Source organism: Tiliqua scincoides, chromosome 3 (assembly GCF_035046505.1).
Source record: "Tiliqua scincoides isolate rTilSci1 chromosome 3, rTilSci1.hap2, whole genome shotgun sequence".
In the NCBI taxonomy this organism is placed as follows: domain Eukaryota; kingdom Metazoa; phylum Chordata; class Lepidosauria; order Squamata; family Scincidae; genus Tiliqua; species Tiliqua scincoides.
Window position 1 is genome coordinate 135,250,363 of NC_089823.1, and position 23,688 is coordinate 135,274,050.

General features: G+C 45.3%; 1 pseudogene; it reads left to right on the forward strand.

Annotated features, from left to right (window-relative positions):
* Positions 1 to 9,839: 9,839 nt before the first annotated feature.
* LOC136646565 (5S ribosomal RNA) lies at positions 9,840 to 9,953 on the forward strand (annotated as a pseudogene).
* Positions 9,954 to 23,688: the final 13,735 nt, after the last annotated feature.

A 23,688-nucleotide genomic window follows, 5' to 3' on the forward strand; every position in this document is an offset into this window, starting at 1 on the left:
TTTTAGATTGTGAGCCCTTTTGGGACAGGGAGCCATTAGATATTTGATTTTCTCTGTAAACCGCTTTGTGAACTTTTTGTTGAAAAGCGGTATATAAATACTGTTATTATTATTATTATAACAGTAATAATAATTACTCCTCCAGGCAGGAGGTCTGGTCTAGAGGGTAGAGCCTCCATTTGCCTGAAGATAACATCCACAAGGTCACCAGTTCGAGGCCACCGGCACCGTGCGACCTTGAAGCAGCTGACAAGCTGAGCTGAGTTATTCCATCTGCTCTGAGCGTGGGAGGATGGAGGCCAGAATGTGAAACCAGATCAGAAAGAAACATCTGAATGTTGTGGTTCTTGAAAGATAGAACCTGCTTTCAATTGTTAAAATCCCTACGGGAATTTAAATAGCCTGCCTATGTAAACCGCCTTGAATAAAGTCTTGAATAAAGACCAAGAAAGGCGGTATATAAATACCTGTATTATTATTATTATTATTATTATTATTATTATTATTATTATTATTATTATTAATTTGTTTAATGAAGTCAGATGATTGTTCCATTCATCCCAGTACAGTCTGCCCTGATTGGCAAAGCTTCTCCACAGCCCTCCCAATCCCTCCCAACCCTATTACCTAGAATACCAAGGATTGAACCCAGGGTATTCTGCATTCAGAGCATATCCCGTAAGCGATACATTCTCTCACCCTGAGCTGTGGTTCTTCCTCTTGCCAGTGTCCCATGAGCTCCATTCTGTCTTTCTCACTCCTCCAGACTTCAGTACCATTTATCAGTTCAGGAAGTGACTCTAAATTGCCATGGGGAGAAATTGCTTCCAAAAGACATAATTGGTGGCTAATGAATCAAATGTGATTAATTTGATTAAATCTAAAGAAATTTGCATAACTGTTGTAATAGATTTGGGGTGAATTTGAATAGAATTTGGAATAGAATTTGGTAATAGATGTTTCTGTTGCAGTAGGGGTTCAGGAAACAGAACAGATCAGCTCTCTCTTTCTGTCATCACCCTTGTTTACTCCCCCCTGCCCACCCCTGTCACCTTTAACATGGAGAGCTGTAATGTTGTTAGGCACTTATCATTGGAACAGGCTAGATGGAGGTGTTTCATTTAGAAGAAACACATTTGGCTGGTTCTGCCTCTGTCAAGAAAGCTCTTTCCAGGATCAATTAGCAAGTGTTGCTTCCCAAGAAAGGAAATCTCAATACTCCATAGATGGCTTGCAGAACTCCTACAGAATTTCTCTGCTGAAACTGGAGCCTCAGTTTGGAGACAAGTCTGCAAATTAATAATTAGTGCTGCAAACATGGAGCAGTGCAGAGCAGCCTTGCTGCTCAGGGCAGCCAAGTTTCCTTAAGTCATTCTTCATTCATTACAAAAGAAATATGGAGATGTTTCAAGTGAAATCAGAGGCACGTGCAATTTCTTTTATTCAAGACTAACATTCATTTTTATAATTGGGGAGTGGCTTATGTGTAGCATGGCAGAGCAATGAGCTTCTTCCACCCTTTTGTTTAGCTATTGTTCCACCCTTTTGTTTAGTTTAAAAGCAGAGGTTTTTTTTTGGCAGGTGCCATTTTTTTTCATAGAATGTTCTGGGCATTGTATCATTCTGAGGGGGAAAAAGAAGGGGTGACTGCAATTTTTTTCCAAAAATGTCCTGGAAAAATGCAATATCTGGGACATTTCAGGGGGAGAAATGCCAAAATGAGCTCTGCCTCTCCTTTTAAACTTTTAATGGTTAAAACCAGTGCTTTTTTGTAAATAAATAAAAAAAAAAGGGGCAGGAACTCACAACTTGTTAATCTTTTATTTATTTATTTTTAAACCATTTTTTATTGGAGAAATAAAATATTTTTTATGTGCTTCCCCCCTAAAGATGAACTTACTTCTGAGTAGACATGCATAGGATTGGGCTGTCAATCTCCATATCCCCTTCCCCCTAGCTACTTTTTCTACACTGGGGAAAAATACTGTACAGGTGCACTTGTAGCGTGTAGTATGTAGTGTGGCACTACTTCAAGGAGAGGAAGCAGTGAATGGATTCCAAAAAATGGCTTACATGAGTTCCATGTAGTAAAATTACTCTAAGCAACTGTAGGAGTAAGAACAAAAAAGGAATTCTTACACGAGAGGGATCCTTAGGTGCACATAGAAACAGCTACATTTGCAAACAAGCGATTAAATATGGTTTAATTCAGGTATCAGAATACTCTGTGTCTTTGGGAAGGTGCTTGGCATGCAATTGTATGTTCTCTGCTGCCCTGAGTAGCTACTTTGCATTGCTGGAGAGGAGCTGCAAACGCTGGCTGGCGGATGGCATGCTTGTGGGGGAAGGACAAGGAAGATCTCTGGCAAGGCTGGACAGCACGTTGTGTACAATCCCTTTTCACCTGCCCTTAGCATGTGAAAACGGGTGCAGATATATATCTCTGCCAGGATTAAGAGCCCAATCCTAGGTATGTCTACTCTAAAGTAAGTCTCGTTCTAGTCAATGGAGCTTACTCCCAGGAAAGTGCCTAGGATTGCAGCCTAAGAGCCCAATCCTATGCATGTCTACTCAGAAGTTCACTTTAGTGAATGGGGCTTACTGTGGATAGGATGGCAGCCTTAGAGTCCAATCCTATGCCTGTCTACTCTCTGTTTTGCTCCCCCCCCTTCCTGGAATGCTTCTGAAGGGGAGGGGCCCCTGCAAAAAGGTGCCGGAACTCCGTCCCCTCACATTCCATTAGAAAAAAAGCCCTGGTTAAAACAAAGGGGAAAATAAAACCAACATTTTGCCATGCTACAGGTATAGCATCAGTTTAATCATGCAAATTATATTTAAATTAAAATTGAAAGATTCACAATCCAATCCTCTGCCCCCCCCCCAGGTAATCAAGCCAAAACAGCTTGCACTGTATCCTACAGGAGGAGAGTCCCTGAGGTCTCCTTTGGGTAAGGAAAAATTGTTCCCTTATCCAGGGGTAAGGCTCTGTGGTGCAGATGGATCTACTCGGACCTGTACCAGCAAAATTGCTGGCACAGATCCACATGGACCCAGGCCACATGGACCCAGGCCACATGGACCCACATGGCCACATGGACCCAGGCCACAGGATCCAGTCCAGGAAGGAGGCATGGATTCAACAGCAACCACTGCCACCAAACCACTGCCACCAAACCCACACCTTCCCAGACCTGATTTGCCCTCCACCCGACCCACATTGGTACATCAGTCCTCCTTTCCCCTACCCCATTCTAACCTCCCCTGCCCCATCCTTCCTCTGAACTACCTCGCTGAACTACCTAGGTCCGTAGGCCAATCTAGAGCCATTGCCATGTGCGAGGTCATTGTGGCATCCCTGAAGGATACCCTTTTGTGAGTGATGTAAGTCTGTTGCTACTGGCAGAACGCTTATTCTGCCAGTGGAAATGCCCAATAGGATTGGGCTGTTACTTGGGTTTAATGTTGTGAGTCCCACTGAGCCACAGCATGTGAGAAAAATGGAAAAAAAATAAAAGTAGTGCAGTAGAGAAACTGTAGCAGCAGCAGTGCGGATTCCGAGCCAACAGGTCCACCACTGATATGGTATTCTCCCTTAGACAACTGCAGGAGAAATGCAGGGAACAATGACAGCCACTCTTTATAGCCTTCATAGATCTCACAAAGGCTTTCGACCTGGTCAGCAGGGACGGCCTCTTCAAGATTCTCCCCAAGATCGGATGTCCACCCAGGCTACTCAGCATCATCAGGTCTTAACACAAGGACATGAAGGGCACTGTTGTCTTCAATGGATCCACATCAGACCCCTTTGACACCCGAAGCAGAGTGAAGCAGGGCTATGTTCTTGCACCAACCTTGTTTGGGATTTTCTTCACTGTCCTGCTGAAGCATGCCTTTGGAACTGCAACAGAAGGCATCTATCTCCGGACCAGATCAGATGGAAAGCTCTTCAACCTCTCCAGAATGAGAGCAAAGTCCAAAGTCCAGCTGAAATGTCTGTGTGACTTCCTCTTTGCCTACGATGCAGCTGTCACTACCCACTCTGCCAAAGATCTCGGGCAGCTCATGGATCGTTTTAGCAAGGCCTGCCAAGATTTTGGACTGATGATCAGCCTGAAGAAAACACAAGTCATGGTTCAGGATGTGGACTCACCTCCCTGCATTACAATTTCTACGCATGAACTGGAGGTTGTCCATGACTTTGCGTACCTTGGCTCAACGATCTCCGACACTCTTTCTCTCGATACTGAGCTAAACAAACGCATCGGTAAAGCAGCTACCACGTTTTCCAGACTCACAAAGAGAGTCTGGTCCAACAAGAAGCTGACAGAACATACCAAGATCCAGGTCTACAGAGCTTGCTTCCTGAGTACACTTCTGTACTGCAGCGAGTCATGGACTCTTCGCTCACAGCAGGAGAGGAAACTGAATGCTTTCCACATGCGTTGCCTCCGACGCATTCTTGGCATCACCTGGCAGGACAATGTTCCAAACAACACAGTCCTGGAACGTGCTGGAATCCCTAGCATGTATGCACTGCTGAAACAGAGACGCCTGCATTGGCTCGGTCATGTCGTGAGAATGGATGATGGGCGGATCCCAAAGGATCTCCTCTATGGAGAACTCGTGCAAGGAAAGCGCCCTACAGGTAGACCACAGCTGCGATACAAGGACATCTGCAAGAGGGATCTGAAGGCCTTAGGAGTGGACCTCAACAAATGGGAAACCCTGGCCTCTGAGCGGCCCTCTTGCAGGCAGGCTGTGCAGCATGGCCTTTCCCAGTTTGAGGAGACACTTGTCCAACAGACTGAGGCAAAGAGGCAAAGAAGGAAGGCCCATAGCCAGGGAGACAGACCAGGGACAGACTACACTTGCTCCCAGTGTGGAAGGGATTGTCGCTCCCGAATCGGCCTTTTCAGCCACACTAGATGCTGTTCCAAAACCACCATTCAGAGCGCGATACCATAGTCTTTCGGGACTGAAGGTTGCCAACTATCTATCTATCTAGAGAAACTGCTGCAACCCTATATACATTTACCTGAGAGTAAGCCCCACTGGACTCAATAACACTGAGTAGATGTATAGGATTGTGCTGGAAAACATTAAAAAAATAAATTTAAATGCAGGGATGGGAGAAGGGGAGTTCTATCTCTTTTGATTGTCAAGGCAGTATTCATTTAGGATGAAGAAAACCAGCTGGATGTTATGCCAAGCATTCATGCATCTGATACAGTGGACTCTAGCCCATGAAAGCTTGTGAAACAAATCATGTCACTTTTTAAGATGCTACAAGGCTCTTTGTTGTTGAAACAAGCTAAGAGGGCTACTTCTCTAGAAATAGAAGAGCAGTAAGAGACGTGGGTTCTTCATATATACTGCTGCCCCAGAAGGGCTAGAGTGCATCTTCTCTAAATATACATCAAAAGTAGTTTATATATCCCCTGAAGATGTCGACAGCAAGGATACCGGCAGACTCAAAGCTGAATGTGAGGAAGAGATGGCTGAGCTTGAACAACTACAAGAGATCCAAAGGGCCGGGCAACACTGCAAGGCAAGACATATGCTCCAAAGGATGCCAGCTGTCTGATGTAGCTATAGGAGGCTGATGGAGGCCCAAAAGCTTTGCCACAAGCCACAGGCTCAGGTGGAGCAGATGAGAAGAGGTTGCCAGGCTGAAGAACTCCACAACTAGTTGGTGAGAGGTAGCATTGTGCAGGTGGGAGGGAGAGAGCCCTGGTTGAATATTGGTTCTAGAATACTAAAATGCCTGATGAAAGCCATGGATGAATTTACCCAGGGAATAGAGAATTCTCTATCTCTTGCTCTTTAAAGTTGCTATTTCTCCTCTAGGCACAGTTTAGTCCAAACCTCCTGGTCCTGGAGTTCACAATGAGCCAAACAGCTTGTTCCTACATGGGAGGGCTGTAGTTTGCAAATGTTTATACCACAGGGGCAGAGCCAGATGGCAGTTCTGCAGGGTTGGGAGGGAATGTACGGTGTCCACCCCGTGATGGATGGACTGATGAAAACAAAAAACAGCAAGATTGGGGAAGAATGGGAGAAGGGGAGAGAAGAAAGACCCAAATCGAAACCGCCTTGCAGAGTTGTCAGCTGAATTTCACAAACTACTGAGAAATCAACGATGTACCTCATTATTCTAGGATAAAGGTACACTGCAAAATGGGAACTCGGCATCTGCCAGTACAAGGTCATAGCAAGTGCAAAACAGTTCCCTGCAGATGGAAAAGGGAAAATCTGCAGTAAAGACTTTGGCGGCCTGTTGGGTGACACTGGACAAACCGGATTCTATTGTTTCCTTTTCGATGTATAGTCTCTTTTAAGGGTCAGAGAAGGTACCACTGCCTCTCCTCCTTCATCATTGCTATCCCCATTTTAGGGATCGTTGGCTTCTGGTGACAGCCAACCTATTTGCCCATAGCCACACAGTGGCTGAGCTGAGACTTGAACTGGCCTAGTAGTGAGAATGGGCAGAAACAACAGAGAGACAAGTATCAGAAAAACATGGACTTAAAAAAAACAACACCACACACGTCATCCACTTTAATCACTGACACTGTGTCTACCACTCTTTCCATCTGGGGTATTTCTGAGTATTGAGTACTCTAGCAACCCATGTAGTATGTATGGAAATGGAAATGTACAAATGTGTGTGTTGAATGACCCAATCCTATTCTCAGCCAGCAAATACAGCAATACTGACATAGGCTTCACTGAATGTTATGGGCCAACCGGGGACTATGACACTATACAGTGGTAAATAATAGAAATTTTTACTTACCTACCCTGCAACTTCATGGTCCCCAATGGGTCTATTTAGATCTGTGCCAGCTCTTTGGCTGGCACAAGTCCAAATGGGCACAAGGGGGGCATGTCAAGGCTGGAAATTAGGCATAGAGTGTAGGTGGAGCTGCTGCTGCCGCCAATATCCAGCTTGGGGGTTCTCCTGGACTCGCAGCTACTCCTGGATGTCCAGGTGTCGGCTGTGACCAGGAGTGCCTTTGCCCAGCTTCGGCTGGTGTGCCAGCTGCGGCTGTACCTGTCTTGGGCAGATCTGGCCATGGTGGTCCATGCCATGGTGACATCAAGATTAATGCGCTCTACGTGGGAATACCCCTGAAGATGGTCCAAAAGCTACAGCTAATGCAGAATGTGGCGGTTCGTGTTGTTGCTGGAGGTCGGTGGTTTGTCATGCTGCTGCTCTGTCGACTGCACTTGCTGCCCATTTGTTTCTGGGCTAAATTCAAGATGCTGGTTATGACCTTTAAAGCCCTAAATGACTTGGGACCAGCATATTTGAGAGACCGCCTTCTTCCGTACGGTCCATTCTCTGAGGTCATCAGAAGGGGCCCTGTTGGTTGTGCCATCATTGAAAGTGGAGAAGGGGATGGTGGCCAGAAACAGGGCCTTTTCAGTGGTGGCAGCTGCACTATGAAATTCCCTCCCCTTTGAATTGAGGACAACTTCCTCGTTCTTAACGTTCCAGCGGGGCCTGAAGATTTTTATTCAGGAAAGTCTTCGAGGCCTTATAAGGGCTGCTTTTATAAATAATGTCTTTTACTGCGCGCTTTTAAACTGCCGCTGATACATATTTTATCTTGTTTTAATTGTTTTTAATTTTTTTTATTTTTAATGTTTATTTGTATTTTACTTTGTTTGTATATTAAATTTGATTGTTAGCCACCTTGGGTGCCCTTTGGGGAGAAAGACAGAATACAAATCCAGCAGGGAGTGGAGAGAGGGCAGGGGGAGGCGTGACAGGGAGGCAGGGAGCGGGGAGGGGGCAGGCAGGAGGTGTGCAGGGGGAGAGTGGGGAGGGAGAGAGGCGGGTACAGGTCTGCTCCACTGGATCCAAGGCATTCGTGTGGGGCTCGGCGTCCTACGTGAACGCCTTTACTTTATCACCAACCTTTTGGTCAGTAGTAAAGTGAGTAGCCCCATTGCGGGGCTGCTTCCCTTACCCGGGAGAAGGGGACAAAAGTCCTCTTTTCCCGAGGTGCTGCCTGTGGTAGCCAGAGGCGCACAGGAACTGGCGGCAGCTGTTCTCGGTGCTGCCAAGGCTGGTCGCCCCAGGCAGCTCAGGATTGGGCTGTAAGTTGACTGCTTTATGCATTTATTTATACTGGATATATATTTATATCCAGTATATACAAAGGGATCCAAAGTAGTGGGCAATACTCATTGAAAACCACCTTGTTATACCCTGAGGCTTCAGAACAACCTGATGGCCTCAGGCTTCATCACCCAGACACTACCATGTGCTCAGCCTATTGAAACTGGTTTCACCCATATTTATTTAATATACTTCCTGCCCACATCCATAGCCTCATCATACTCAACATATAGTGGACTGGACATGTTTGTATAATATAGATGTAGTGTTGGATCCCACAATTTCTCTCACACATAAAAAAAAAGAAACATGTTGAGGGGAGGGAGAAAAACATAAACTAAAATTGACCTGTGAAATTTCCTTGCATGGTATGTAGTCTAAGCTGAAGATCCAGTTCTTTCCTGCAGTCCCTCCTCTCAAACCATTTCCCCTTGTAGGGTTTATTTCTAGTCTCAGAGCTGACTGGAGGGAAAGCAAGGGGGGAGCTGTCTAGCGGAAGTGGTACAGCAAGGATAAACAGACAGGCAAAATGGTTAATACTTCCCCATCACCCTTGCTGGAAACACATTTTGTCCCCCACATTAGCAGAGGAGGGGAAAAGACAGGGAAGTTTGCCTCATAACATCTCGTTCTGCCCTTAGGGCTTCCATGAATGCTTGGAGTGTTGCACTGATAAACTAGGGGTGACAGCACAGAACAAAGCACTGTTATTAATCTGTGCTTTTTAAATGTCCTGAATCATCTGGCTCTCAACTGGCAAAAGAGTAGTGGACAAGATGGATCATCAGTCAATGCTAGTACGGTTCTTAATTTAAAATTAGAGCTGAGAAACAGGCTCCTTAGGAGAAAGTTCCAGGAGAAGAGCATTCTTGTGGACTTCCACCAGCACCCCATGCTTTTCAACCTCGAGTCAGAGTAGGGAATGTGGGTGGACTTATAGTAAGGCAGGTTGAGGACTTCCCATCTTGAGGGCTGTTTCACATGCAGCCACTTTCTGTCCAGGGCTACTTCATCTTCTCACCCAACAAACAAAATACCATATTGGTTCAATGTTTGAACTGCACATTTGAAACTATTACCATACATGGGATATGGATATTTTTTTCCCCCCAAAGTTAATTATGGGTAACAAGGAAGTATTCTTCTTGGATCTGGATCAAAGGGAGTCTAGTCATCTCTGGCATTTGAAAGGCCAACCTGCTACTCTTTAGTTACCATAAAGATGTTTGCCAGAAAGACAGGTGTCTAACAGGAGAGGCATTTGGGACACACTGCAAAGCAATCATGATTTCCTGTTTTCAGCAGAGCTGCTGCGATAGCACACGGACACTTTGGAAAAGCAAAATATAATTAGCCAAAGAAGGAAGCAGGTGTCAGGGACTCAAAACATGGGAGGGGAGTTGTTCTGGCTGAACAAGGGAACTGTAGCCTATGGCTCACAATAGCATCCACATAGCCTTGTTCAGAATGGTTGAGTTTTCACATCATGTTGGCCAGGAATTAACCTTCCAGGGTCATGCTGACAGATGGCATAGGCTTTGGTGGAGACTGCTGAAGGCGACCTTTCTAAGGGAACCAACTTTTGATTTCAAAAATATTGGTCTTCCATGGCAGGTCTAATGAACGGGGCCAGAGTAGGCAGAACCCAAGCAGAACCCAGCAGCTCAAGAATAGAGCCAGGATAGAATATGATGGTTGGATAAGGAGCAGCATCAACTGTTACCCTGCACATGCCCTATCACGTCTGATCTGGGAAGCTAAGCAGGGTCAGGCCTGGTTAGTACTTGGATGGGAGACCGCTTGGGAATACCAGGTGCTGTAGGCTTATACCATAGTCTTTCAAGACTGAAGGTTGCCAACCACAGTGGAAAGGGGTGGGATCTGGCAGAATCCAGTGTTTATTAGCTTTTCAGACAAGAGAGCAGGTTACCTGATTGAATGTGGTTTCAATGGTTGAACTGACCAAATAGGAACGGTTGTAACACTGTCGACTACTGATCTCTCCACCATGCTCAAGACCTGTTTGTATAGAAGTCTTGGTATTCTTTTCATTCAGTACTGACCCACATCTTCCAACTACGCTTAGTAAAGAGTGATACAGAGACTGAAAAACAATCCTTGGCTAAGTTGATGGTTTACAAATCGGCCTGGATATTTGGTTGACACTTCCTCAGTGGAAGTGAATGACAAGAGCCCTTCTCCTGAAGGTTAAGAAACTCCCTCCACCACAAGCTACAGCTTAGGGCCTTATAATCCATTAGGGCTTCAAAAGATTTTCAGAATTTTGGGGGGAGGGGTGGCTTAAAAAATTTATGTGAGCTAAATATAAAGTGTTTTTAAATGGCTTGTGCAGCAAATTTTGGTGTAATTTTTTTTCAGGAGGCCTCCCATTTTTTTTAACAAGGCACCTCCTAGCTTTATACAGTTTAGGGCCTCACCTAGCCTAAATTCGGCTCTAATCATCAGAGTTAGGGAAGATGATACTCTCCAGCAAGTAGGAGTGAGCAGAGAAATGGTCTGGACCCAGTGTTTGTGCTTTCCTTTTAGCGAAGAGATAGCTTCGGCTGAGACTTTAGCTGCTGTTAGCTAAACATTAAGGTGTCGCTTTAGAGGTGGGAGGCCTGCAACAGCTGTTCTCTGGGAATCTGATGCAGACTCAGCATATAAGACTGCCTGCTGCAGAAGACAATTTGCTTCCAGTGGGCTCCACTACTTGTAGATAAGACAAATCTGAGAAAAACACCATTAAATTTCCAGAACATTCTCATTCAAAGGGAACTGAATCCTGCAGCGTTGTCCCTTGAATATCTCGTTATATGGGGAAATGGGAAATGCTTATTGATACTTATCAGTACCACTTTATCCATATATGTACCAGCGAGTGAAGTATGCTCAGTGTGAATTTTAAATTGAGATATATGTGCTCCCAAACGACCTGTTTGGCTGATAGAATGTCACATTTCTTGCTCCAGTACTGGATTTAACAAATATATGCTGAATATGGAAACCAGGTAGATGAGGCTCGTCAGCCTGGGGAGGCAGCTCATCTGAGAGAAGGAAAACTCTGATCTCAAACCTCCACTGCCTTGTGGCTACATCCAGTTATGGAAAAGGCTTCAGGAGTCAACCTCGAGGCAAAATCCGGAGCCCCTGAGGCAGTTCATGGCTGAACACAGTCACGTTCTGGCAACTCCTGTGATGCCACTGGAACCAACCGTATTGGCTTCTGCCTTTCCATTGGACCATTTCAGCGATGTGGAGAGGGGGGATTTGCTGCATGGGTAGCAGTCTATCCTCCATATCTACATTACCCAGGCGTTGCGCACTGGAGAGGACACTCTGTTCCAGAACCACCATTCAGAGCGCAATACCATAGTCTTCCGAGACTGAAGGATGCCAACAGATGGAAACTCTAGAAAAATCTATTTTTGTGATCTAGATTTGTATAAAATGCTGTGTTGCTCCTACTAAAATCACCCAAATTCTCCATCAGAGCTGTGCCAGCCAAAAGATTCCATTAAACTAACAGCTCAATCCTATCCCCAACCATCTCCCACCATGCAGCAGGGCTGACAGAGCCCATGCCACACGCTTTGGTGTGTGTGTGTGCGTGTGTGTGATCAGTTGGCCAGCAAGAGAAAAGTAAAAATCTTTTTTACTTACCACTCAGTAAGCTGCCTGATCACCTATGGGTCTCCTTGAACCCACACCAGCTATTTTGCTGATGTAAGTTGGAGAGGAAGGGAGAAGGCTGGGTTGCCTTTGCTACCAAGATCCAACCCTCCAACCTAGTCCCTGTCCCCTCTCCCTACCCCTATACTCCCCCAAACCACCCACAAACTGCCCCCTCTGCTACCTTATTTGGGCCGGTGGAGCATCCTGGTGAATCTGGTATACACAGAGCCACTTGTCATTTCTGCCACCAGCTCCATCGCATGCAATGGTGGCATGACATTTGTGTCCTTGCATGGCCATTTACAATAGCAGATTAATAGATCTGTTGTCATGAATGGCCCATAGGACTAGGCTATAAATTTACTAGTTCTCTTCCCCTCAGATTGCCACAATTAATTTCTTGACAGCAACTTTGTGTCTGGCAGATTAAACAAAATCAGCAAATATAGTATAATTTCCTTTTACTGGATTCCCCTCACTGAGAGAAGCTGCATCTTCTGGATGTCTGCCTGTCATGTATCTGTTACAGGTGTAGAACATAAAACACTCCCATCCAGACAAAATGTCCCTAGTGGGTCACTCTTATAAATAAATAAAAAATTCCTTTCCCCCTAACAAACAGGAATTGGGAATTGGGAAAAGTGATTGGTTGAGTGAGCTAGTGATATCACAAGTGAAGCCATACATTGATCTAGCATCATCATAGCTGGGAAGGAACAATGGTTTTGAAGTGATCTGTTGGACTAATAAAGTCCCAAAGTCATAGCCGCATATACCAGGCAACAAATTTAGCTTAAGCCTAAAGAACAGGTCTGAATCTGGTTGGCACCTGGATGGTAGACTACCTGAGAACCCTTTGTACACCATCTTGGGTAGGCTTGGGTAGGATAGAAGAAAGGCAGGATATAAATGTAAGAAATAAAATGAAGAAATACATAAAAGTATAAATAAAATTAAAAATGGGGTGTTCAGAGTGGGGACAAAATCTCAGGCCACATTCAGTTTCCAAGAAACTACTGCAAAATGTATCACACAGTGGCTCTGACCCAGCTCTAACAGTGCTTTGTGACATGTAAATATTAACCCATCTGAGGGGACCAACCCATCTACACTAGACAGATCTGTCAAGTTCAGTGTGGACTAGATGTGCCCAGTGATCAGCCACACAGTACACTCATGGATTCCCCTTGCTGGATGGTTTGAAGATAATGATGTAATGAGACAGATAGGAGCACGTTTGTGACAGTGCGCACTGGCAGTAAGTCGGGGCACACTGTTCTGGACTGGGCCCAAAGTGGCATGTTTGGATATGGAAGGCTTAAGACAGATTCCCTGATTAGACCCTTTTTCCGGGCATATCATGTCCATCTCCCACCACCACAACTGCAGAGCTGAGCTGAACCTAGGCTTCCTTGTCTTTGTTCAGAGCCAACTGACAGTGGGATCCTCTTTTCTGCTATGACCAGAAACTACAACCTGCCACAATCTTTCCTTAGGAGAGGGAAAGGCAACTGGATTCTTTCTAGATCCAGTTTAGGGTCTTAAGATGGTTTTTGGTTAATGGAGAAAAGTGTGAGTTAAGGGATAGAAACTTCACATTTAATAATAGCTTCTTGGGGATGGGACTGTCTCCTCATTCCCATTTTGAAGGCAGATTTGTGTTCCCCGGTCTCTCTATTCTTTGCTAGGCTCAGCCGGCCTAGAAATTTTATTTTGGAGATTAGACCCAACTCCTTGCTGCTCCAGATAGGCATTCAACCAACTGCTATGGCTCCTGCCTGATGATAGCTCATTACTTACTGGTTGTATATACGGTAGGAGAGCACATTGCAGCTTATATTAGGAGGCCAATGGCGCCTCTATCAAATCTAAATGGTACAGTACATTCCCATTAATAACATTTCAAGGCTGTGTTCCTCAACTTGGGTGTATAGAAACAGCCTTCATACTGCAGAAACCAAAACACTGATTCCTTGGGAAAAATTGTGAGCTTTATGAAGACATGGCACTCTTTTTCTTTCTCTTATTAAAAGAGAGATGTTCCTGTCCTTACTATGAGTTGTCATTTGAGTTGTCTGCCATTATAACACTGATGTGATCAATGAGAGAGAGAGAGAGAGAGAGAGAGAGAGAGAGAGAGAGAGAGAGAGAGAGAGATTTCTGTCTACCTTGCTCACAAATGAGTTCAGTCATTTGCTCTTGGTAATTAATAAAACATACTTACAAAGAAGCTTCTGACGGCCCCCAAAAGTGTGAAAAAGAGCATCATAAGGCTCACAATCCTTCATTTGTAAACTTAGGCACCTCTTTGCAGAAGTATGACAACCACTTGTGCGATCTTGGTAGCTTGTGAAATCATGTCAAGGCAAATGGACACTGGGCAAACTGGTGTTCCTGACTGCAGGAACTGGCCTCTGGGAAGTTTAACTAGAATAAACTGAGGGGGAAAAAGCAAAAGATGGAATCCCCTAACAAACTGTAAAAAAGATGAGGATGGGGAGTGGAAGAGAAACTTCTGGGTCCCCCTAAATGAAAAGATGCCTGGCAAATTCAGTGTTATCCCAGGGACAAAAGACTCCAGCTCTGAATCTTAGGTCGGGGACTGGAAGACCCCTGCCTTTATCCTATCTTGTGATCACTGCCTATGGTTCATGGCTCAAACCAGCAGCCCAATCCTAACCTACACTAGAACAGGCAGACCACAGTGGCCTGCACACTATCCAATGTAGGTTAGGTGCGGTCTGGAGGTCTCCTTGGTGCAAGAGGATATTTTCCCCTTACTCCAACCATCCCTATGGTCTACTCAGCTCTGCACCTGTTAAATAGCAGGCATAAATCCGAGCAGCCCATGTAAGGCTGCTTGGGCCAGGGATGTGGGTTAGGATACTACCTGCACTGCCATGGCTGATCCTTCCTCCTCCTGGGCCCAATACACCTCCTGTTCCATCCTGCCCCCACCCAAAAACACCCCTCCCCACTTCGAGAATGCTGTCCTGCCACCCTCTCCCAACCCCCACACTGCCCAGTGCACACTTACCCTGTTTGGTCAGCACAGGGTCTGGATCTGGCTCAACCAACACTCAAGTCAGCTCAAATGTGCTTTACGACATGTTTGGAACACTCTGGAACTGGCACAAGGGGCCTGTGCCGGCTCAAGTGGTGCTCTGCATTGCGCCCCACAAGTATTTGCATATAATGGAAGACTTTTCATAGTTGATGAAAGGTCCCTAGCCTGCCTAGGTATGAAGGGGAGGATGAGGAACGCCTTGGCTGCCTTGGCTGCAAGGGGAAAGGCGGGGTAGAAGGATTCAGATAAATACACGAGTGCCATTCGTTTCCCTCATAAGGACTCAAGAGTTGGATTTCTGGTGTCCCAGAGAGATTAGTGTGGCTCCTTTAGCCTCCTCTCAAGTAATGGATTTTGTGTAATGGCAGATCAGTCAAAAGTCATGCCTAGCCCATATTAGGCCCACATACTACCAGCCATTGTCTGTCAACAACCTGACACATAGGGGATAGTCAGCAAGGTTAGCTCAATGGATTCCCTCCATGATGTGTTACCCTGAGTGAGGGAGTACTGCAGATCTTGGCACCAGAGCACTGGTGTTGCTAGGGGGTGCGGGGGGTGCGGGCTGCACCAGGTGACGTGCTAGAGGGTGACATGCCCTGGGGGTAGGATGCGCTAACATCGCGGGGTTAGGAGCTACCATGTTGTGCCATAGACCGTTGGATGTGGAATGGCCAGCGGAGTGCAATGCAAAAAAGAGAATTGCAATAGCGCCTTTTGTTCAAAAGTTATGGCCAAAAAACCAGAAGGGAAAAATGCATGGAGCCCTATGGAAAGTGAAAGTGAGCCGTATCGCACGTTTACTCGCGAGTAGGCCTACTTACCCTAGTCCGTTGGAAAGGGAAGGCTGAGAGGAATCCAATGACACCAGAATGGTCCTGATACAATGAACGCAGCCCCCCAAAAACACCCGAGAAGCTCCCCCCCAGCTGTGAGTCTGAGCCCGAAACAAAGTCACGTGGCCGCATTTATTCACAAGTAGGCAGACTTGCCTTAGTGGAGGCAGGCTGAGAGGCTCCAAGGACATCAGAATGGTCCTCATCCAATGAGTGCAGCCGCCAAAAATACCGGAGAAGGAGGTTCCTCCCTCCCAGCTGCCTCCCTCCCAGTCTATGGAGCCCTATGGAAAGCAAAGCAGCCTCACGTTGCGTTTCCTCGCGAGTAGGCAGACGTGCCTTGGCTGGTGGTCAGGCCAGGCAAAGGGGAATGTGAGGACACCAGAAGGGTCCTGATCCAATGGAGCTGCTCCAGAAGGCAGCCTCCCTCCCCCCCTAAAAAAGAACAAAAAAGAGGTTTGAATGATAAGGGGAAAGTTTTCTATTTTGCACTTGCAAAGACAGGTGGGTCTTTGTATTGATATACCTGAAACAAAAGAACTTTAAACTGGGCACTGGGGAGGGCTGGAAATCTCACTGATTCTTTTGGGGGGGTTGTTATTGCAGGCAGACTACAGAGTAAGCTCCATTGACCACTATGGAACTTACTTCAGAGTAGACATGCATAGGATTGGGCTCACAGGCTGCAATGCTACCCACACTTTCCTGAGAGTAAGCCCCATTGACCACTATGGGACTTACTTCAGAGTAGATTCACTTGGTGGAACAGGACTGGCTCCCCCTTATGTAATTATTTTATTTTAATGTAATTATTTATAATTATTTATTTTAATTTGCTTGATGATGTCACTTCTGGCCATGACATCACTTCCAATGGGTCCTGGACAGACTGTCATTCTAAAAAGTGGGTCCCAGTGCTAAAAGTTTGAGAACTGCTGCAATAAGGTGTTAGTAAGTTGACACGGGGTGTGTGTAAAAACACTACAAGTTTTCAAAATCACTAAAATCAGAGTCTGGAGGAATAAGACCATCATGTTATATATCCACCAATGCGTCATTTCATGCAGAATGCAGTGAAACAAACCACATGGAAATATCTGTGGTATAACAAAAGTTACAGCCAAAAAACTGGTGGGGGCGGGGCGATGGTACATCACCACACCCACCTGGGGCTTTGCCCCGCCCACTACATGGGGTGACGCACAGGACTCCCGCACCGGGTGACGCGAAACCTAGTGACGCCACTGCACCAGAGAGCAGGCAGTCACAAGATTGGTTTTCTGATATCCTCTGATTCCCAGCACTAGAGGCATTCTGGTCTACAGTGTTAATGTCCTAGCTTGAACTTCCTGCAGTCTCCTCCTCCAACCAGTGGGGAATTGGTGCCTGGCCCACAGGGCTCCTCATGTGAGCCCAGTGGTGACTGACACCACCCTAAGAATGTGTATCATTTTGTTTCTAGGCCTAATAAATTATCCGAGCCCCGAACGAGCATGCTTAAATTATACAGTGATTCATAGTATGGGATTTGTTAATAATTTAGAGAACTTAAAAAAAAAAACCCAAACAACTAAACGCTTTCTTTGGCATCCCCTAAAGCAAATTTAAGCCTCTGATGTTGATTGTTTTCACAGGTGTTGGCAACATATGAATTAAATGAAGGAAGCACGTATGACTCAGTAGACTGATGTCGTTTTTCTATCCTGTTCTAACAACTGCAAAGAAGGTATAATTTATGTTGGCTGCCAAATGCTGGTAAGTAACATTATATTTCATTGACACGCAGAGAGGACTATTCCAGATGACTGCTGTGGTCAACTTTTGTAGTGCTCAAATCTGAGATTTTTTGGTTTAAAGCTATTGGTATGTTTAAAAAAGCCAAAAAAAAAAAAAAAATGCAGGAATGTGGGGAGATACCAATATACTGTGGTTTCAAGGAGTTATGAAACATGTACCCATTTAGATCCATAATAATTGTCCCGTTCCTCACCAAAACATGAACATGTCCATCTTTCCTTGCTCTTTTTTCAGGGTAAACATTTGATATTTCCCAATTGTTTTGTAACGGAGTTCAAATATTTACATGAAAAAGTCAATGCTGGCAAGCCAGCGTCCAGAAGGAAAGTTGCCAATAAACAAGCATATCCAATGTCTCCAGTATTTTGGATTTCCTTTGCTGATGTTTGCTTTTCCTATTGTAAAATCCTGTCTTCATCATGGAATGCACACCTCATTTAATATAACAACTAATATTTCAACACGAAGGTTCATTTTCCCCTACAATACATATCAGGCTCAAGTAAGTGAGCAGCTGGCACCAGAATTTCAACAGCTTCCACCCTCTCCGTATACGTAAATGTCTTAAAAATTAGGGATGCCTTGACTAGTTGTGATTTTCACTCCCAAAGCAAAACCCACATGTTCACTGTTGCCATGAACAAACTGTCTGGAACACGCAGCAAGTCTGAGAATGTTAACACTGCACCTGCCACAGTGTGGGAGATTGTCAGTTGGATGTGAAAACTGTTGCACAATTAATCAGGTGCCCTTGCCGGAAGAAAGGTGGGATAGAAATCAAATAAATAAATATAGGGCACAATCCTAACCCCTTATGTCAGTGCCTTCCAGCACTGACATAAGGGCAATGCAGCTCTGAGGTAAGGGAACAAATATTCCCTTACTTTGAGGAGGCCTCCATGAGTGCCACCCAACTGCACGTCCCATTGGCACCGCTATGCCAGTGCTGGAAAGCACTGACATAAGGGGTTAGGATTACGCCCGTAGTCAAATTGCATATGCAAAGAATCATCTACATTATGGCTCTTTATTTCTGAATGGGTGCAGCGTAGATAATTGAATAGGCAATGTGCAGCTGTAATTCAGCTAGTCATTGCACCACATAGAAATGTATACTTTAAGTGGGAAATAGTGTGAAATAAACTACACATGTCATATACAAAAAAAAAAAAGCACAACCATGACCCCAAAAATGCAAAAGTCGCATAACTTCTTTTATCCAAGGACGTTGCAAACATGTGAAGATATTGCGAGGGACAGCCCAAATATCTGCAAAAATAAGCTACAGGTTTCGCATATACCCACCATGGGATTAGTAGGAGGCCTTTAAAAGCATTTGTATTCTGTAAAGTCTTCAAAGAAAGAGCTAATTGCTGATTTGTAACCTTGATACTATAGATGCTCTCTCTTCTTGGCTTACTGGTTTGATTGACAGCTTTAATGGCTAGCTTACTGCAGATGATCCATGCCTCAAGTTTTTCCTGCTGTGAATGAAAACTATTTTAACAGAAAATATTCCCAATTTGGGAGATATGCTACTTTGCTGCTATAACATTTTTGAAGCTGGTTATTACAGGCTGCCGAATTTAAACAATTGAAAGTTACCTTTTAAATCAATAAAACCTGATATCGGTTACCAGCAGGGATGGGCAAATCCAGCACAGCTTGAGTTGAGTCGTGAGTTTCTGCCCCCCGTGACTCTGCCCCCTTAACGGGCACACTTTCCAAGCCACCCAGTTTTCACGACTCAAAAATAGTCTTGAGTCTTTCCCCTTTAAAAAGCCAGTTGTGGTTCTGTGGAAAAAAAACAGGGCAGGTGCCAGGCTGTGTGTGTATTTCCAAGTTCTCTTTAAACACTCTCCTGCTGTTCCCGCTCATCCCATCCATCAACAAAAGCCATGGTGTGCAGGCAGCAGTGTGGAACGTGACAATCAGTTCCCTCTGTATGATCCCATCCCAGTTGTGATGAAATCCACCCCCCTTTGCATCATGGGCAGACCTGATGTTTCTGGCATCACACATGCAGAAGGTAAGGTAAGGGAAGACGCATCCCAGTTCAGCAACACAGGAGGGGATGGGAGGCAGTGGAGCGATCAAGATGAATGATGATGGAATGGGTGATGTCCCCATCCCATCTGTAAACAAGGTGGGAGGAGGTGGGAGGGACTGTGTGAAAGCAGGGACAGAAGCAGCAAAAGAGAGGAGAGTCATGGGCAGCAGCTGGGGGGGGCTTACCAGTATGACCCAATCCTTTGCAGCTCTAATCAGAAGCAGTCCCATTTGTGCCAGTCATTCAGTGAGGCTTCCTTCTCCCATGTAACAATGGAGCTTACAGGAGCCATGCAGTGGGAAAGTGTGATTGCTACAAACTGCCTTTCCCCAGCTTCCCCACCCCCTTTCTCTCCATTCCTGGTTCTCCAGCCAATTCTTAAGCAAGAACCCCGTTGGGATCTTCCTTCTGCCCTATCTCATCAAAAGAAAAAAATCAGACCACTCATCCTTTGCCCAATGATCATCAGTTCCTTCAGATATGGACAAGAGAGCCTGCTCCTGCCTGCCCCCTCCTGCTCAATGCAGAAGCAAAACTTTAACCCTTCCCTGCATCCTGACTGGACCTTCCCTGCTGCTGACCCAGTCAGAATGATGACCCCACAAGGTCTTTCATGCTGTGAAAAAAAATAAGCAAGCACAGCCACACAGAGTTGAGTCTGCATGCATGGGGACCACGTGCCAAATCAGTGGCCTCAGATGCGAGTCAATGCCAGAGTCATCGGCGCTGGTGACTTGAGTCTGCATGAGTCAGCGAAAAACATGCATTTTCATGACTCAGACTTGAGTCACTTGACTCGAGTTCCCATCCCTGGTTCTCAGTGAAATAGGTTTTCCAGTTTGATGTTAATTTCAATCTAAGCAGTCAGTCACTGAGTTCAGAGGTAGATTTATTACAAGAACCCAACATATAGGTGGAGCCCATTTATCCGCTGATTTTATATCCACAGATCTGGCCCAATGCAAGTCCCCCAGACACGCATTGGACTAGACTCGGCCCCACCTGAACCGTCCGAAGGAGTCCGGAGCTCTGCTCCAGTTGCCTCCAGAAGGCTTTCTGAAGTCCACAGAGGCAGCGCACATCCAATTTCCTGAGGGGAAACTGGAAGTGACGTTTTATGCCATATAAGGCATTCTTAAGCCTGGGAAAGCCCTCTGGGAGCTCATGCCTTATATGACAAAAAAAGTCACTTCCAGTTTTCTTAGGGAAATCGGAAGTGGTGCTTTTTCACCTCCAATCTGAAGCCCACAGAGGCAGTGGGCAGATGCACACTGCCTTTACAGGCTTCAGAAAGCCATCCAGAGGGGACTGTAGCTGTGCTCTGATTCCCTTTGGAGAGGTTAAGGGGATGAAGATCACAGATTTCATTTTCCATGTTTTTCAGTATCCATGGGGGGGTTCAAGAATGGATCCCCCACAGATACCGAGACCACACACCTGTATACATATACAGACTTGCGTCGCTTAACAATTGACCACTTAACGACAGACTGCTTTTTATGATGGTGGTCAAAACGCAACAAAGAGGCTCATAATGAGGCAATCACGTCTCCCATAGCCTGCAGCAGAGTGTCTGTTTACACAACAAAAAAAAAGAGGCTCTTAATGCAAAGAAGTGGCAGTCTCTAGTAGCTTGTACATTATTGTATCTGGCAGGGGGTATCTGTTTACAAAACAAAGGCACACACATCTATCTATCTATCTATCTATCTATCTGGCAGAATAATAATTGAACATGGCAGCAATCCTCTATATACTTACATGGAAATAATTAGTCCCATAGAACTTAGTGGGGCTTACTTCTGAGTATGCAGACATCTTATCTGGCATTTGTGAAAACTAGACCTATGTCAGCTGGATCAGACAGGTGAGTATTTTCAGTGGTGGTGCCCTGGTGGCAGAATTCCCTCCTCAGGGAACTCCTTTTGGGGACCTCCCACCCAAAACACTCTGCGTGAGATTTTAGAAAGTTAGTGAAGACCGTTTTATTTTGAAAAACTTTCCAGGCAGCGGCCTAAATTGTTTTAGTGTAATTTCTTTTTTAACCTGAGATGAGTGTTTTTGCTGCTGCTGGGACTTTATAACAATGTTCTTCAACATGGGGTTGTGAAGCCTCATAGGGGGTGGGGTCATGGCAACCTTTCAAAGCCTATGCAAGAAAGAGCTTGGATTTAATCTAATGATGGTACTACCTTATCAAAACCGAGTTTTTGATATAATCCCGCACAGTATTTTCTTGCTATTTTGCCCCACAGTTCCTAAGGCTGGCCCAATTCAGGCTGCTGCCTCACATAGGGTTGTTGTGAAGACACAAGAGGGAGGAGAAACTGGGTGGGTGGGGGCCAGGTAGATCAGGTCCCAGGAGGATTCGTTTCTTTGGGTTATGGCATGAGAAAGGTTGAAGACCACTGCTTTAGAGTCAATTCTTAGGTGTTTTCCTTTTTTTTGTTTTTGTGAGGTGTTCATCATTTCGATCAGGGGAGTGGAATTGTGCATTCTAAGCAGCTCTTAGGCTTCTACTCAGCCATGCGGTGAGTAGGAAATCCTCAAAACTAATTGCATACTTTTAAAATTGCACACTGTCGTTTATACTGAGTGCTTTTGTGACGTGAGACTCCGAAGTCTACCAGATCAGAGCTACACTGTCCTTCAGTTTCAGGGATCAAGTAAGTATGGCATGGAAGCCCCTGTGAAGGGTTTTCCAGTTTGATTTTCATGTTACTTTATTGCAGCCTCACAAGCATCATATTTGATAGTAGGAGCAGCAGGGTGGAAAGGGACCAAACACTCCCCTGTGGGAGTGCCCAATTTGCCCAAAAGGGGGGGGGGGAGGAGAGAAGTATATACACCTGATATGATTCCAAAGATTTGCTGAGAAAGCCGCTTGGGTGGAGGCATTTTGACAAGAAAAATGCCCCATGGGAAAGGGAGAAGCACCTCCACCCTCTCTGCTGCTCCTCTGATCAAACTCACAGTTCCCTGTGGTCACATTAAAGTTAAAAACAAAAACCAGAAGATAGTCCATATGTGTCTTGTGTCACAATTAAATTTTGCAATCAGAATATTGGATCAGAGAGGTCTCTTTTCAATTTACTCCTCCACCCAGTTAATTTGATGGGATAAAGCAGTTCCAGGGAACGATAATTGCATAGTATCTGTCATTGCAAGGAAGGCTTTTGGCCATGATCCTGCCAAAGCTGAACTCTTCAGTGGGTGCTATTTAAACCAGTGTCTAACAGCCCAATCCTATCCACACTTTCCTGGGAGTAAGACCAATTGACTCTAATGGGACTTACTTCTGAGTAGACATGCATAGGATTGGCCTCTAACTCTTTTATTGGAACCAATGAGGCTTTAAAGTACTTTGCCTGGATCATGCCCATTGGGGTATGAATGTGACTCTGCTTCCCCTATTGGTTAATAATAATATTACAGTACATAGCATTTATATACAGGTTGAGACTAATTATTCGTGTGGGTTCCGTTCCAAGCACTCATGTGGATGGCAAAAAACGCACTATAGCAAATCAATTTAAAAAACAAAGTTTCTTTGCTGCAGTGATTGAAAAAGAGCTTGCTGACCTTTTGACTCTAAGAGTCATTAAGAAGACAATCCATCAATCAGTCATCCTCCAAGGGCTTCACTCAGTCCCTCCCTCACCACTGCAAAGTGATCACCTTTCTTTCATGTGCTCAGGTGGAAGGGAGGGGTCCACTGGAGAGAGGAGGATTGATGGATTGTCAGCCAGCTGCCCTCTCCCTCTCTCATTAAGGAGGCTATTGTTAAAGGACTGTTCAGTTTTTTAAACTGATTTTAAAGGGGTGCATCTTCCCCTTCTCCAGGGATCAGCACATTCCTTCTCATTTGCAGGGGCCATTTGTGTTGAGTCAAATACGTGTATAAAAAATCTGTGTATAAATAGGCTGGACCTGTATGTGGTTTTCAACTTGTCAGGTTGAACTCCAAACACCTCAAACGCCAACCTGCACCTACCATGCCATCCAAGGGTAGGCCCAGTAATCTGCCACCAAAAAGAATGTTAGACTGACCCCTGAACCTTCAGAAGTAGTAGTAGTGGTGGTGGTCAGTGCGACATCAGGGGGGAACCAGTGCAGGGCTTTACTTCAGGGTCCC